At 35.1% G+C, this 17577-nt stretch overlaps 1 pseudogene; it reads right to left on the reverse strand.

Annotated features, from left to right (window-relative positions):
- Positions 1–2396: 2396 nt before the first annotated feature.
- Positions 2397–3425, reverse strand: LOC149201921 (mitogen-activated protein kinase 4b pseudogene; annotated as a pseudogene).
- Positions 3426–17577: the final 14152 nt, after the last annotated feature.

The raw sequence follows: 17577 nt of genomic DNA on the forward strand, positions 1-17577 counted from the left end.
CATCTCTACTAGCTTGTTTTGCTTCTCTACTATGCTAAACTACTAAATACCCAACACCAACATCACTAGACCTAAAGAACCTACACAGACTCTAAATTTCTCTTGTCATTTCTGTCAATTCTACTTCCAAGGCTACTAACTTGATCCCCACCAAAAGACAAATGATTGTATCTCCTCATTTCAGTGTTTGATGTTTCCTGATTGTTATTGATGTGTATCATTCTTATTTTCTTCTAATATATGTATCTTTGTACACAACCTGTTTGGCGTCACACATTCACAACATTCTTGTTTCAGCAACCCATACCCAATTCCAAGTTTCATGCAACTTAGGTTAAAAAAAAAGACTTAGCATTCTTTAAATTAATATTAGATTAATCTAGACAACAAAAGATATTATTTACCTCATAGTTCTTTTAGCATGCTTTCTTTTGTTTTGATACCCTAGTGGTTCAGCTATCTTTATGTACTCCCCACCACAAGTTTGTTGATGTCTGAAAGTTAATACAAGCACATAACTTTTCTCGTTTGCATCAAGACAACATATTAATAGGAGGCATCATAAATAGTTTGTTATAATAAAAATAATGGAGCTATCTCAAAATAAAATAATCATTTGTCTTACCAATGCCAATGGCAACTAACATAAACACAAAGTTCATTATAAGCATCCCTTCTCAAACAATTTGAAGTTGAAGGTCATCGATTCATCACCCTCTTTTTCAAGTCTCCACAAATTTGACACTGCAATTCATAACATGTCCAATTTCTCAAATGTGAGAATTAAACTTCATTTACACTGGCAGTTGTCCACGCTACATTTTCTGGATATAGTTCACAGAGTTGTGGAAATCATCTAGCATTAAAAATCAACAAAGAATAAAAGTTATGAATCATAATGCAAGAAACGGTTACCAGAAATATGAAATAAGATCAGAGGAGAGACAAACCACTTATTTCCAAGTAAAACGTTGATTAAAGCAAAAGGCAGAGCTAAAAAATTGGTTGTTAAATTCCAATTAGCCTAATTCATATCACAGCTTTGATTATTGTGGATCTATATATATTATATGTACTCTACTAACTTCAAACTAATATGTAATATCCACTCATGAAGATTTCACATGTATACTCATCTTAGGTAGTTCCAATGAATACACATTGTACACACAAGATAGAGAATAATTGTACACCCTCGAATTCTCTATAATCCCTTGTTTAAAATTCAATATTCTCACTTGAAGCGTCCTTTCAGTACTTCAATAACCAGCACCAACATCAAAATATTAGATTGGTGAACAAATATAGGATCTACACTACATTTTATCAACACAATCCATACTGTTAAAAGTAGACAGTTTGTACAAAGTAAATAACTTTCAGAAAATCTTACTTCATTTTACAAGCACCTCTAGTGGCATTTTAATAGCACAAATTCATTATTTATGTGTTTTTCCATGATTTCCCTGCTTTTATAAATATTTTCATCAGAGTTAGCATGTTGAGATCCTATTTTTTTGTAACACTGTCAATGATGACCTCAACTTTTTCATACTTTCTCAGTTTCATGAACTTCGTTGACATAAACCACCAAGGACCCTAAATTTCCTTGCCTTCCCATTACAGTAGTACTAAAACTATTCTAAACAATCAAAACCATTAAAAATGTGTTGGCATATCTTTCATAAACAATCTTCTTTGTTCATTTCCACCAATTAACTGAGAGTTCTACACCATAAATTAGACATTGGTTAAGGAATTAATTGTAGGATATCAAGACCAAGGTATACATTGTAGTAAAGAAGAGAAAAATAAAGTGACCTCTAACTCCTGTGACCAACTCCCAAATCAAATATTATTAAAATTTTCAGCCATACAGCCAACTCCCATATTCCAAATTTCCAGTTATGGATATAACTCCCAGATTATATAATTTTTCAAGAGTGTTGTGTACAAAATACCAAGCGATGTTATTAGTACCAAAGATGGCACCATTTCCAAGTAATCTGTCACACTTGGAAATCCAAATGTATGAAATCATGTTTGCAAGACAAAACTTACAAATTCCTTTGGCGTTTACTTTAGATTATTAAGTTTCCCAATTACATTTTAATGTCCAATGATAATAAAGTAGAGGCCAATAGCTGGCTCAGATTAGGAATACACAATTTCCACAATCGATCTGTAAGCATATCCATCAATTCCTTTTCTTTTACCAGACCTTCAAAGAATAAAAGCAAACCTAACTCTAATAAAACAAGTTTGCACACCTACACAATGCTCTGCAAACCTTCAGAAGGCAATAACAAACCAAGAGAAGGATTTCCTTGCAGAAACATAATAACATAACTAGTAAAGAGGGATTGCAAGATAAATATCAAGTCTGTCTGCTCCAGCTATTGCATCATGCCTGGGTTGAAGTTAAGAGATTCCCTCCAAATGAGCTCTTTTATATGTTCCTCAGTGAACGAGGGCTGCTCAAATCAAAGTTGAAAGGACTGGGGCAGCTGGTTTCATCATTGATGTCATGCAGACTTGACAAGTAAGGGTGACTCAAGGCCTCTTGAACTAAGGCAACACAATAATAACATATAACATGATTCAGTTGAAGATGAGATAAGAAAAACTAAAATCATATTGCACATCTTCAGTGTAGAACTTCCCTTCTCTGAGGCAAAAAACCTGATGCTATCACAGCACATCTAAAAACAATAATAACTAGCCAATTATAAGAGAAACAAGTAAAATACATGTAATGTGTTTGCTTGGATCAAATACAAGCATTTTTTCAAGTAAATCTACAGCTGCTAGAGCCATGTTAGGGAATTTCTGAGAAAAAGGTTGCTTAGGAAACTATGGAAGTTTCCTGATGTATCTTCTAGCATTGTCACTCAGTAAAAATCCAAGATCAGAGTCATCTGGTGAACCAATTAACTATTAAGAAACCAAACATAGAAGAAATCAACATCTGATGATTTAAGATAGGTAAAGCAACCCATTTCAATTTATATCTCAATTGTTATCATTGACATCAAATCATTTATGTTTTAAGCATATACTTGCCCACCTTCGTAAAAAAAAAATGAATAAGAATTTACCTCCGTGATGAGCCTAAATTGGTCAACATAATATTTACTAGGAAACAAGGGTGCCTACTTCAGTATCTCCACAAAATTGCATCCCACTGACCAGATATCAATGGCTTCTATATACTTGGGACATTTCAATAGTATTTCTAGTGCACGATACCAACGAGTAACAACATACTCTGTCATAAAGTCTATTTCTAAAGTAGTCTGTGCAAGCCCAAAATCACATATTTTTTAGTCATAGTTTTCATTTAGAAGTAAATTATTGGGCTTTAAATCTCTATGCAGAATATTTGCTGAGTGTATGTACTTCAACCCTCTCAATAGTTGATATAGGAAAAAATACAAAAGAAATCCATGTTAGGATGCATAACCATGCTTATTATTGATAGATAATGTAGTTGACAAGTTGTAATGGATATTTCCCTAACTTCCTATTAGATAATGTTCCTACCAACAACCCATGGTTAATAGTGAAGACCCTTATCCACTTCAATATGAAACAACTGCAAATATATTATACTTATCCAGAAAAGCCAAATATTGACATACTAATAAAGCAAATCTCATGCTAAAAGAAAAGATATCTTCACAAGAGAATGTGGACTGCTAACAAATAATAAGCTAAAATGTAATCATTGGTACATTGAATTTTCATTGGTTGAAATACGAGTTACTTCCAGCTGAAAAATCATTAAGCAACATCTCAGGACACCACAAACAAGATGAATTCATAATTATGGCATACAACTCAGGTTACTATCTTTAGTTTTAGTAAATCCACACTATGATACACTTACAAATAATACAAGTAACACACTAACCTTCTAACAGAAGTGCCAAACCAAAAATGGAGTGTACCAGCTTGAATGTTTAGCGGAAATAATTAGTGCAATTTTCATTTTCTCAATTGTGGGTGGTACAGGTTCCCTGTGAATTTAGCAAGCTAGATCCCTAAGTCTACAACTTCCAATTGACAATTGGACAACAAACTTTCCAAATAACTGGATTCTGGTCCTAATCACTGAAGAAAATGAAAAAAATTAGAATTTCAGTGGGCAAATAGCAACACAGAAGATTACCTTCTGCAAACATTAGCCCTAAAAATCATAGAAAATAACAACATACTCATCATAATTCCAAAGTTGAATAGAACCTTGAAATATAATTATTATTTTTGGAATTAACTGTGTAGAGCAAGTTAATAATGCATGACACATATCGCTTGAGGATTATTCATGAATTGATCATTTTGACTCATTCTCCTAGGATATGGATCATGCATCAATACCTTACTATACATAATTAACCCCAATAGAGATATTTCTTATATTGGACAACACAAGGTCCCCACACACCATAGATATAGTTGTAACAATACCAAAATCATGACACAAAACCAAACAAGATTAAGATTTTAATTCATTTAACCTTACGATCATTGTAGTTCTAAAAATATCAAAATCATGATGCAAAACCAAACAAGATTAAGAGTTTAATTCATTTAACCTTGCAATTGTTGGGATCTCTTTACATCAATAATGTGAACAAATTTTGATCAAAAACCTAGAAATGTGTTTCATAAATACCAAGAAATGCTTCCTGAATTCCTTTGTGTTGTGATCTACAATAGGTTTGACTGGAGCACTAAGAAAGCCCAAGATTGGCTTGTACTGGAACTAGACTTTGGACCTATCTTGCACAAGATTCCAAAACAGGGACTAAATGGAACATGTATCCACAATGGATTCAAGGAACAATATATATCCATCTATCTATATATATATAAACCAATTAAGTCAATTGTTAAATGGAACCGGAAGATAAACACAACGAGAAACTCCAACAATAGTTAACATGCAAGTGCTAAATGATGATAAGAGTTCTAATCAATAGTGAGCACCGGTTACATTTATTATTCATCCTATTAGTTTAATTATTTTCATTTCCATGTTATTATGTTTAAGCCAAAGCAGTATTCCAGTAGGGATAAACATGATGTATTTGTTCTCTTTCCCTGGGGTCCTACTTTTAGAATCTTATTGAGTTTGTCATATTAGGAAAAAAAACTCTCAAAGGACAATCTTCTCCTATTGTTATGCTAATTGTAGGGTAATTACCTCTCACTTCCAACTTACAGACAACTTTAACCACTAGAGGTGTCATAAGCAAGTCTTAAATATTATACCATTCATGCAAAGTGGAATTGAGAAACACAATCAGCGAACCACAAGAATCTCATTGCCCGATTCTTCTTGGCCTTGGAGCTAAGAAAACTTATTCTTAACACCTTTATGATTTATTTCTTTTAATTGTTTCCCATTTTTACTTTTGGGCCTTTTAGCATTTGATTTTATCTCTTTTGAAACTCGTTATGTTATCTTTCATTCAATGTTAGACAAGAACACATCCTACACCTAGGGAACCCATCCATGGGATTCCCATGTTGCAAGGTACTTGACCAAGAATGGGGACACTCCCTTTTCATTATGGACATCCCCCAAGGTGTCCCTTTCCAGAATCAAGGATGTGCAAGGGACAACTGGGCATCCCTCAACCTGGTGGCCCCAACAAGTGCCAAAACAAGTTGTTTTGGTGTCTACTCAACCAAGAGTGATCCCTTATGAGGTCAGCTTGGAAAATGATGAATACAATAGTGAAAGAACAAAAAACTTGAGATCAACAATAGAAAAATGTTATTTGACATGTTTCTGGAGGCAAGAAGACATGTATAACCTGTCTTCTAAGCACAAAAACTAATGAGCAAGAAATCCATACTAATTATGTGGTCTTTGGATCATGCATAACACGTTGCAACCATTATCAAGCTTTTGAGAGGTTCAAAGGTCTGCAGTGAATATTTTATGTGAACAGAACGTTTGGACTAAATAATATTTATGTATTTTTCAAATTTGAAATATGTACCCACTCGCTCGTTTTAAATGGATAAATTATCATTTTAGTTTTTATATTATTAATATATTATCTATATAATTTGAATGGTATGTATGTGGGTCATGTTATTAAAATATCATTTTGGTTGTTTATTTTTTATATATTTTATATAAAATTTGAATGGTGTGTATCTGTGTCATGTTTATTTTGACTCATTGCTTAATTTTTGAAGCAATTTTGAATATCTTGATTTTTTTAAATTTCATTATTTTCCCCATGGAAGGTGAGAATTAATTTTAGGTTAAGTGCATGAGGAGTGGTCAAGTGAAAAAAATCAAATTATAGTTGCCTCATCCACCTGGCAGGCATGCATATAAGCAATGTACTCGCAATTATAGAGGTTCATGAGTTAGGTTGGTTCTATACAGATATGGGGCTCCACTCCAAAGGGCATCATTGTACTCAAAGGAGATCTGACAGCACGACAGTTATGGAGGAAATAAGGAATGCCATTTTGTAATTTGATTTGCAAGAATGTTGGACAATGGGAACATGGACCTTTCCTAAAAATCATATTACTCAGCATATCCACATCCCTTGGATTTTATGGATTGGTTTGCATTAGTACTATAAATCAGTTGCCCTTGGACAAATGTTTTTTAAATGTAATTGCAAGTTCCAGGCTTTGGATGTTAAATGGACTAGAGGTTCTAAGTCTCTCTATTCTCCTCTGGTCTCTTTCGGGTCTCCTTCTAGTCTCTTCATGATGTTCTTTGTTTCACTCTGGTTCAGTTTAGGCCCTCTTGAAGTTTCAAGCTTCTAGATTACTGACTCTGTGAGTCTATGTGGCTCAATGGTTGTTTTCATTCTCCTTGGAGCCTAGTCAATAATGGCTCATTCTCTCTATTATCCAAGCTTCACAACAGTGATCAAAGGCTTTGAATTTTCCCCAAGAATTCCTTTGGTGGTTTCCTACCAGTTTTGACACTACTTTCATGGAAATTTTTCTAGGTTTTCTTCCTAATTTGGACTTTTATCTACTTTGTATTCTCCTATGGATCATATGGATGTGGGTTTTATTTAATCCCTACACTCTCAATTCCTTCATACTTTATTTATCTTCACTCTCTAGTTATCTTATCCTCAGTCGTAAGATGGTTTTGGTTTTGGCCCTGTGGTGAGTAGTCTTTGGGTCTAGGCTAAACTAGGTCCTTCTCTCTTCACTGGTGGAATACCATGCCTCGAGTAAGAGGCTCTCACAGTAGAAGAGGTCATCAAAATAGTAATGGCCCATCAACCTCCTGGGCACAAACAATAATGGAGCACTTGGCACAAGTCTATTACAATAATATCCCACCAACAATCCAAAGGAAAATTGAGAATGCTGAGAGGGAAGCCAGAATTGAACATAGATTTATTGCCACTAAAAAGGTCCTGGAGAAAATTGGCAATTGGATTCTAGACACAGGAAGCACAAGATCGAGGCACACAAGATACATGCAAAAGGTGGATATTTACTAACAACTCAAAATCATAATGGGCAAGGTGTTGGTGGAGCAATCGAAGGAGCAAAAAGGAGATTCTACTATGCCTGGATGAGGCTCGAAAAAAAATTGAAAAGTTGGATATCAAGATGAAAACAATGGCAAGAAAGCTTGCTAATTGGGAATTCACAGAATCAGAGGAGGATACAGGCCCACCTGTTATAATCCAGGTGGAATTCCCCTCTTGAGAGTTTCTCTTTATGGCAGCAGTGTTGAAAATATTAGTGAGAAAAGGGTTCCTTGATTTGTGCCTTAATCATAGGAGCCAAAACAAGTTCCTTCTTGTGCATGACTCGAGTTCCTAAAAATTAGGAGATTCCCTATAAATTAGGACGAGTTCCTATAATTTAGGAATCAGTCCCTAAAAATTAAGACGAGTTAAGTGGCAGTTAACTGATGTGTTGAAACTGAAGGTCAAGTTTTTGATTTTATAGTGTGAGTTAATTGAGGAAAAACACAAGTGATTGAGTTTCAGGTGGTTGGCTTGAAATAGGATGAGTTGCATGAGTAATTAACCCATGCTAACTCAATCAATCACAAAAGAATTCCTTAATTATAAAACTCACTAATTTTAACCATTCAAATTGCCATTAAAATATGGAATGAAGCCACAAGTATAATCATTTTTTTGGCAAGCATGAGTTGGTGAGACCAAGAAATAGGAATCACAATTTTGTGTGTGGAGCTTGTGGGAGGAAGAGTGTGCAAGAGAAGCTTGTGCATAGGTCTTGCAAGGGTTGCAAGCTTAGATCAAGAAGGAAAGACAAGTGTCTTTCAAATTGAAATAGTTGCATCTTGTAAAATATCAGTTGCTCAGTTTTTTCTATCCATCAAGAGAAGTGTTTTTCCCAGTTGGGTTCCCTAGTAAAAAAAATGTCTTGAATTGTGTGACTGTGTTTTATTTTTGTTCCTAATTCCACTGCAAATTGAGTAGAGAAATTTTGTGTTTGTAAGAAAAAAAGGTGTTTTTCATATTGTTCTTATCAGTAGATCAGAATTTCATGGAAATTTGACATGGTATCAGAGCTCTTGGAACATATTTAAGATCATCACAAGTGCATCACACAAGGAAAAGGAGGTTTGTGGCAGTCGAGTCCCTTAGGTGTTGGTCTGAAGTGAAAGGAGGCTGAGATAGTGTTTCTTCTTATGTTTCAGGGCAGAAGATATTGGGAAGGTGGTGGTTGTGTGACAAGGTTGAAGTCTGAAAGGTTTTCTATGTAGGATTAGTGGGCATAATGTCTTCAGAACAGGCCACAATAACTTTGTCTCTTGGAGATAGACCGAGCTCTCATAATAGAGATTTGGGAGGGTCATAAGGCCTCAAAATAAGTTTCTATAGGGGCCAAGTAGAACCCAGGCACAACTCAAGTGGAAAGGGTGCTAGAAGAAGGCTCAGTGTAGGTGTTGAAGGCAATAGAAGGTCGAGAGGAGTGTTGTAGCAGCTGCTACAGTAGCCCTAACCAAGGCCAAAGGTTGCTGACACTTGTACAAGAAAAGGTCCATAAGAATTGAGAAAGAAGTTGATCCTTCAGGTATGATATTCCTCCTTTCAAGTATCGTGTTGATGCTAGGTTGGTAGAGGTCGTGTTTGGACAGAAGTGGGAAACTCGTGTACATGTTTTTCTTTTTTTTTCAACAAAGCTCTTGTACATGTTTTTTTTTCAACAGAGCTTGTGTATAGGTTGGAACACTGTTAGAGGGTTGAGAAAATAAGCCTTAAGTTCAATCCTTTTGAAGGACTACAAGACTGATAGGAGAGGCAGAATTATTTGAGCCCTAAGTAAAACTTCTTGTGAAGGACTACAAGACTGTTAGTGGGCACATTTTTTAGAGAGCTCTTAGGGGAAGCGGTATGGCTTACCAAGGGTTGAGAGCAAATCACTATCTAGAGGGAGCATCAAACTTCATAGCTTGGAAAGGGAGGATCACGATAATGCTAGAAGATAACGGGGTGGGAGAGTAGATCAAGAAGGCGATAGCACCACCTCAAGACCCCTAGCAATTGGACCAGAATAATAATAATGATATCAGAGCAAAGAGGATCATTCTAGAAGGGGTCCAAGGTCATAAAGGGCCTCATGTCCATGAGAAGAAGAAATCATATGATATGTACAATACAATCTTGAAGTTGTATCAAAGTACCAATGATACCAGGAATCTTTCTCTTAAGGAGAAGTTGAGGAGTATCCAGATGAGCAATGATGAGCCCATCGTCCCATATTTGTCAAGGTTCACTCAGGTATGAAATGAACTAGGTGGGGTGGGCGAGGTTGTATTTGATCATGATCTTATGAGTTTTTCCTTACTCAGACTTCAAAAGTCATTTAAACAGTTCCAGGATGTTGTTACTAGGAGAGAGAACTTCCCAAAGTGGGAAAGGTTTTTTATTGACTGCATACATGAAGATATTTGAAGAGGAACTGTAGAAGGAAGATCAATTATTATAGAGGATGAGCAGAATTGTGGCCTTGCAGGTAAGGGTATCAAGGCTAAGGGCAAGAAGGGCCAAGGAGAAGCTAGTTCCAATGAGAAGGGAAAGAAGAAGGATCTAAATAAGACAAAGTTCTTCCATTTCGATGAGTTTGGACATTATCCTTATGAGTATCCTGGTAATAAGGAGAGGGTTGAGAAGGCTCATTTGTTGCATTAAAGGAGGTAGGTGTCTTTTCTACCCAGTTCGAGAAGGATTTATCATTGACGTCTTTCATGGCAAGCTCAATAGATAGCATTATGTGGCAAGAGATTCCTTCCACATGATCGGGAATAGGAAGAGTTTCAGCCACCTGAAGGAGAAGGACATATAGGTTCAAATTGAGCTAGGAGATGATGGTCAATATGCAACTAGAGGAGTTGGTACTGTCAGCTTTTAGAGGGAGCCAGGTAATTCCCTTCACCTCAGAGATGTTCTTTATGTTCTAGGATTGAGGAAAAAAAATATTTTGGTAGCCACCCTTGAGGACAAGTGATATGATGTCATCTTTAGTGGAGGTAAGGAACTTAACTTTTCGATGTAAGAAGCAAATAAGTTTGAGGGTGAAGAATCTCTACAAGCAGGTAGAGACAGGTGCATCCCTGAGTAGCAAGGAAGGTAGTGCATAGAGTAGAGAAGTGATGGTTGAGGGAGAGCAGGATGGAGCTCTCATGATGGAGCCTCAACCAATATCTCAGTTTCAGTCTAAGCTAGTTGGAAGTTGGGTTGACTAGCAAGATGATGATGATGAGGACCATAGCCCAGGGTGAGTAGAGGCAGTCACTCAGTCAGAGACTTCCAGTATTTGGAGAGTTCAAGCTAGGTGGGTAGAGGATTTGGTTAAGGGAGATCAGAAGACAGTTGAGCCTTCCAGAATCAAGAAGCAGTCGCATGGATACACTGGGTACATGGCCCTTATAACTAAAGTGGTGGACTCACAAAGCATGGTGGGAAAGAACATGTCTTCAAAGAAGGTTCCGCAGAAGAAAGCAAGAAATTCTTCTAGTTAAGAGGGAGCAATTGTAGTAGCGGAGAACTTGGTAGAGTTGAAGAAAGATCTAGGTGGATGAGGTTCTTCTAGGAACACCTTCCTCGCTAAGAGGGAGTGTTGAAAATATTAGCGAGAAAAGGGTTCCTTGATTTGTGTCGTAATCATAGGAGCCAGAACAACTTCCTTCTTGTGCATGACTCAAGTTCCTAAAAATTAGGAGATTCCCTATAAATTAGGATGAGTTCCTTTAATTTAGGAATCAATCCCTAAAAATTAGGACGAGTTAGGTGGTAGGTAACTAGTGTGTTGAAATTGAAGGTCGAGTTCTTGATTTTCTAGTGTGAGTTAATTGAGGAAAAACAAAAGTGATTGAGTTTCAAGTGGTTGACTTGAAATAGGATGAGTTGCATGAGCAGTTAACTCATGCTAACTCAATCAATCACAAAAGCATCCCTTAATTAGAAAACTCACTAATTTTAATCATTCAAATTTCCTTTAAAAGAAGGAACAAAGGCACAAGTTTAATCATTATTTTGGTGAGCACGAGTTGGTGAGACTAAGCAATAGGAAGCACATGTTTGTGCATGGAGCTTGTGAGAGGAAGAGTGTGCAAAAGAAGCTTGTGAACAGGTTGGTAGAGGGAAACAGAGATTAGCAGTCTTGCAAGGGTTTCAATCTTAGATCAAGCAGGAAAGACAAGTGTGTCTTTCAGATTGGAACAACTATATTTTGTAAGAAATCAATTGCTCAGTTTTTTCTATCAATAAAATTCTTATCAGACAGAGTGCTTTTTCCAGTTGGGTTCCCTAGTAAAAAAATAAATATGCGTGACTATGTTTTATTTATGCTCCTAATTCCGTTGAAAAATGAGTTATTTTGTGTTTGGAAGAATTTTAATTTTTTTATTGTTTTTTTTTCAATCTTAAATCAAGAAGGAAAGACAAGTGTGTATTTCATATTGGAACAACTTTATTTTGTAAGAAATCAATTGCTTAGTTTTTTATACCAATAAAATTCTTATCAGGCAGGTGGTTTTTTCTAGTTGGGTTCCTTAGTAAAAAAATAAAAATGTGTGACTATGTTTTATTTATGTTCCTAATTCCATTGCAAAATGAGTAGAGAAATTTTGTGTTTGTAAGAACTTTTTTGTTTTTTTCGTTTTTTGTTTTTTTTTTTCAATCTTAGATCAAGAAGGAAAAATAAGTGTGTCTTTTAGATTGAAAAAACTATATTTTGTAAGAGATCAATTGCTCAGTTTTTGCTATCAATAAAATTCTCATCAAGCAGAGGGTTTTTTCCAGTTGGGTTCCCTAGTAAAAAAATAAAAATGTGTGACTATGTTTTATTTATGTTCCTAATTCCGCTGCAAAATGAGTAGAGAAATTTTGTGTTTGTAAGAAATTTTTTTTTTTTGTTTTTTTGTTCTTATTAGCATATCATAATTTCGTGGAAATTCTACAGGCAGCTTACAACACACTTGTTTATGTTATTTTAATGACAAATAAGGATAGAATAGGGTCTCAAGCCTGCAAAATAGGCTATAATATCTTTAGTGGGTACAATGTAATGGGTTTTTTCTATCAGTTTCAGGCCTTTTATTTGGACAATAAAATTAATGTTATGTCTTTGGTCTAGTTTCCCTTGTGACAGGAAAGTAAGCATAGAAAGATTGTCTGATGTTACTCATTTTGATATGATCTAATACAAATTTTCTACCTAGCATACACAAATTATACAAAAATAAAATTAAAAATAAAAATCATTTTTTTAGATGATGTCAATTTGAGAGAAACTTTTAACTGTCCTCAAAACTCATTCTCCCATCCCCATCTCACAAAATTTTGCAACATAGCTATCTTTATTTCTTTCACAACTCTCATGGTGATACTTCAACACTCCCAACATCCACTCATTAGCCATTTATGCTCAATAGTGAACATTTTTTTCCAAGTTACAAAATTTGGGAAAAGTGTACTCTCCCTCATTTTGAGGATGGTTAAACCCTAGAATCTTTAGGGTATAGGGTCATTTAACAAAAAATTCAAAGTTGTTACAACAATATACTTAATATAAGCTCAATATATCACTTGTGGGAGTTGAACCTAGGTGAGGAGGATAACAATCATTCCTCCTCACTGCTTGAGATAAACACAATTAACCACAACCAGTAGTGAATATATGTCAGATTAAATTAGATTTCCTCTGTAATAGGTGGTATTTTACATTCATTCTTGAATCCCTTTAACATTGTCCTTCTTTTCTCCTATAGAATAATATTTAGTACAACTTCTATTCCATTCAATCATTTCACAATTACTCAATTTCTCTTTGCATAATTGTTCTTAAAATTTTAAATTGTTCTATTTGATAGGAAACCGATGAGTCCTCTTGCATTCTAGAGAATTTTCCCATTGACTTATCAAGGTTTTTGCAATTCTATATAACTTGAAACATTTAGAAGTTAAAGTTCTACTCAATGTTTCATAGATCTGATTTTAAAATAAATCTGTAATTCTAATTGCCATAAAAAACCTAGACCCTAGAGACCAATTCATTTTATTCAGATTTTCGAAGCTTCATATCTCAAGGATGAAGGGTTACTTGCTTTCAAATAATCCAAGCGCTAAAAATAAGTCAGGCTCTTCTATTTTCTAACCCCTAATTCACTCTCGGGATAAATATTCCCTTCTGGAGTATATAATTTAGGTAACAGAGTTCCCGTGATCCTTAAAGACTCACTTGGTATACACTGTTTACGAACTATGTACCAGAGAAAAGTTGCAGTAATCAAGAAGTCATTAATTGTTGTTTCCTTTAGCAATTTTACAAATTTGATCACAATTTATGTTCATCAGTTCATGAAATTTCTTTTACTTTTCATTTTCCATAAAGAAATTTTAGAGCACATGTTGATTGTCTGGTGCATCGAAATTTCAACAAAGATTGATGATGGTGAAAATTTTGATTTGAAAAACCTGTGTGTAAGGAAAAAAAGGTAAGTTGGTAGGATAATTCTTACAAAGTCATGCGCCTCGAACTCCAATCGACTGTGCATGTCCCTAAAGAGTTGTCGAAGTATCATTCATTAAAACGACGAAAGAGAGCGTGAACATATGGGTTGGGATCCAGGAGATCTTCATCCTTCACTTCTCCCACCTATCTACATCTCCAGTCTTCATGTTCCTCATTTTCGAATTTCTTCATTCATTTCAAGAAATGTGTCTTGTAATGAGCCTTATTTTCCGTCGTTGTTTCTCATTTGGCATGATCTAATTTTAGATATTGATCCTCATTTGGCGCGATATAATTTTAGATATTGATGCATCTCCTAGCACCAAGTGGTATTCAGTGGTGCATATATCATAATCCTAGGTCAGAGTAGAAAATATACAATAATGCAAAATAGGAAGAGGGTTTGTTATGGAAACTAGGAAGAGGGTCTCTTTAATCCTTGGATGCAAAAAAAAGTAGCAAGAGAAAAAAATATACAATAATGAAAAATAGAAAGAAGATCTGTGATGAAAAAATGGGAATATTATTTTTTTAATTTTTGGGATCAATAAAACATGAGTAATGTAATCTTACAGAATAGATATTTTAAATAGAGTTTATTTTTTGGAAAATTGATTTAAAGATAAATGTCAATAAGATTGATATGTATTTTATATTTTGTGTGTTTAAATAATGAGATAGTAATATACGTGATTTCATATAGTGTTAGAGTTGGATGTGGGGTACATAACAATTTGTTTATTTTTTTAATTAAACAAGTATTTTAATAAAAATAAAAATATGTCAACATGGGGAAAGTTCAACTAGTTTGACCAATTTTGTTGGGCATTTGGCTAGATATGTGCTCGCAAGTGCTCAACTCAAATGCGACTATGTTGATGTACTATTTTATGTCAATGAGTTTACTAGGGATGTCATCCACGAATGTGGGGAATCATCCTTCAGGTTTCCTACCTAGTTTTTCCTTGAAAAAAGAAAAAAATAAAAGGACAACATGTCTTTAGTGTTAATAATAAACAAAGATCTTAACATGTGAGGATCTCCAAATAAGCAATAATATCTATCACAAATCTCATAGTGGGTCGAAAAGGAGACAATAAAATTCCATTCAACTTCAAAGATATTATTCAATATATTTTGTATACATTGGTTATAAGTTATTGATTATCAATATCCATTCTCAATTTGCAACAACAAACCATAGATTTCACAAAATGAAAGTGAATAGAGACTCTCATGACAATTCATGGTATGTTTTCATCACATTGAACTTGAGGGCACTGATTTTGTGGGAAAAGAAAACCATTACTATAGATGCCAAACAAGAGAGGCCCTTGAGAAAATTAAACACCCTAATAATACTAATAGAGATAGAGGGTTGCAGATAAGGGTTGTTTGGATTCCCTGAATTCACCAACAAAGTGATTTGACAAAGGGTTCCGTGGATTCCCTTTAAGCTAAGCACCATGAGAAGTGGTGAAGAAGACTTAATACCTTTTAAAAGTTCCACGAAGGAAACCTTGCAGTGGTACTAAGTGAACATTCCTTGATTGAAGTTGATCCCATCTCCTTGTTACTACCACTTTGCAGGACAAGGAGGAAATGTGAAATAGATGTGCAACCCACTAAAGAAGTTGGAGAGGTTTTTTGCAACATATATAAGTGGTTAGGTCGTGCTACAAAAGGAGGTGTTTTCCCACTCCCATTTTGGATAATTTCTCAGCCTTTGAATTTAATTTCCAACTCTGAATGCGAGCAAAGGATATGACCCTGAAGATTCTAATCAGCTCCATAACTCTAATCATCCATTCATACAATAGATAAGTGTTGAAGGAAATATAAAATTTCATCCAATCTATAATAGCCTTTGAATCCCCTATCACTTGTAAGTTTAGATTGTTGAAGTGACAATTAAAATGACTAACATAAACAACTGATTTGTATTATTGTAGTACTTGTTAGGTAGTAGTATTTTTGTTCCTAGAATAAATTAGTCATTCACGTTAGTCATTTTTAGTTGTATTATTTATTATCTAGTCATATATTTTAAAACAAGAATAAATTAGTCATTTATGTTAGTCGTTTTTAGTTGGGTCACTTAAGATTGCTCATTTTTGGTAGTATATCACTAGGAAAAGTTGTGGTGACTCACGTTTTTAGTCACCTAGTCACTAATTTCCCCATTTTTTTACTAGTGGGCATAGAGGAGTTATTTCTCGGTCTTATGTAATTGCCACAACCATGTATTTTCTCCATGAGGAATTATGTATTGTACTTCATTTTATATCATGTCCTAAGTCAGTTTGAGTCATGCTTCAAGAGTATTAGTCTCTTGAATTTGGCAAGGAGGCTCATTGCAATAGGAAAATGTGTTGCTTCAGTAGGAAGAGTATTGATTGAAAATCCATTACATGCTTAGGGAGTTGGAATGGAATTGGAAAATGGTGTTAGCAGCTAGTTTCTTTGTTCTACAAGTTTATCTTGCAGAGGATACTTTTATGAGATGCTTTAGTATGCTGTTAAGTATGACAAGAGGAGCACTCTTCTCTTCTAGAACATTGTTGTCACGGTACTTGAGTTTTTGTATGGCACTTTGCCATTGATGTCAAAGGGGGAGACATTTTGTATTGATGGTTCAGCCTCACATGTTGCATTCAGGTTGACATCAATTCCAATGGGGGAGTTTGTTGGCACTGTAGTGTTAGCATTTGTGCCTTAGATGTTGTATTGAGGTTGACATGAATTCCAAAGGGGTGTTTGCTGGTAGTGTAGTGTTGGAATTGATGTCAACATACTTGTGACTAGACCTAGTAGTTCTGATGAGTTGTGGCTACTTACTTGGAGATGGATCCACATGTTGTGGTTGGAGATGCTATTGTTCTAGAAGTGGATTGCGGTTCTAGGTTTCGATGTTGGGTTGTAGCCTAGAGATTTTGTTGTTACAGGTGGTTGGAGTGTTGGTCTAGATATTTCATTTGTGTTTACATGTCTTAGAGACATTAGATTTCTGCTATATGTGTTTAGATGTGGTTTCTTATGTTGGAGGTGATTCAACCAGTGATGGAGGTATTTGTATGATTTGAAGTTGTTGCTACTAATGATAGAGATGTTTTCACAGGTGTTAGAGATGTTGAGGTTGCTTCTTGAGGAGCTAGAGGAGTTGGTCTTGGTCCTAAAGTTGGCAGTGTATATCTAGCATGTCATATACTTGTTCCTTACCTATTCATGAGGTGCAGACATGTTGTAGATGCTTGGAGGAGTCTACAAGAGAAGAGGAAGATGATGGATCAGGTGGGAGAAATTTTGGACCGAAGGACAGATGTTTTACTTCATTTTTAGGCCCAATTTTTGAGTATAGTGTTTCGATAGAAGTGGAAGTTTTGGATTGGATTTTTATGGGATAATGAAGATGAATCTCAAAATTCTCAGACATGGGTTTTGCGAAGAAGAGACCAAGTTGGCTTCCACATGGGAAATTTTTCAAAATTTGGTCTAGATTGAGAGAAAAGGAAAGTTATATGCCCAGACGCATGCATAAAAGCTTGTGGTAGCGTTTATAAGTCTTTGGACACATGC

The sequence above is a fragment of the Pinus tabuliformis genome, chromosome 2_1 (genome assembly GCF_031772625.1).
Source record: "Pinus tabuliformis cultivar Carrire ecotype Pingquan chromosome 2_1, CPIR1, whole genome shotgun sequence".
NCBI lineage: Eukaryota > Viridiplantae > Streptophyta > Pinopsida > Pinales > Pinaceae > Pinus > Pinus tabuliformis.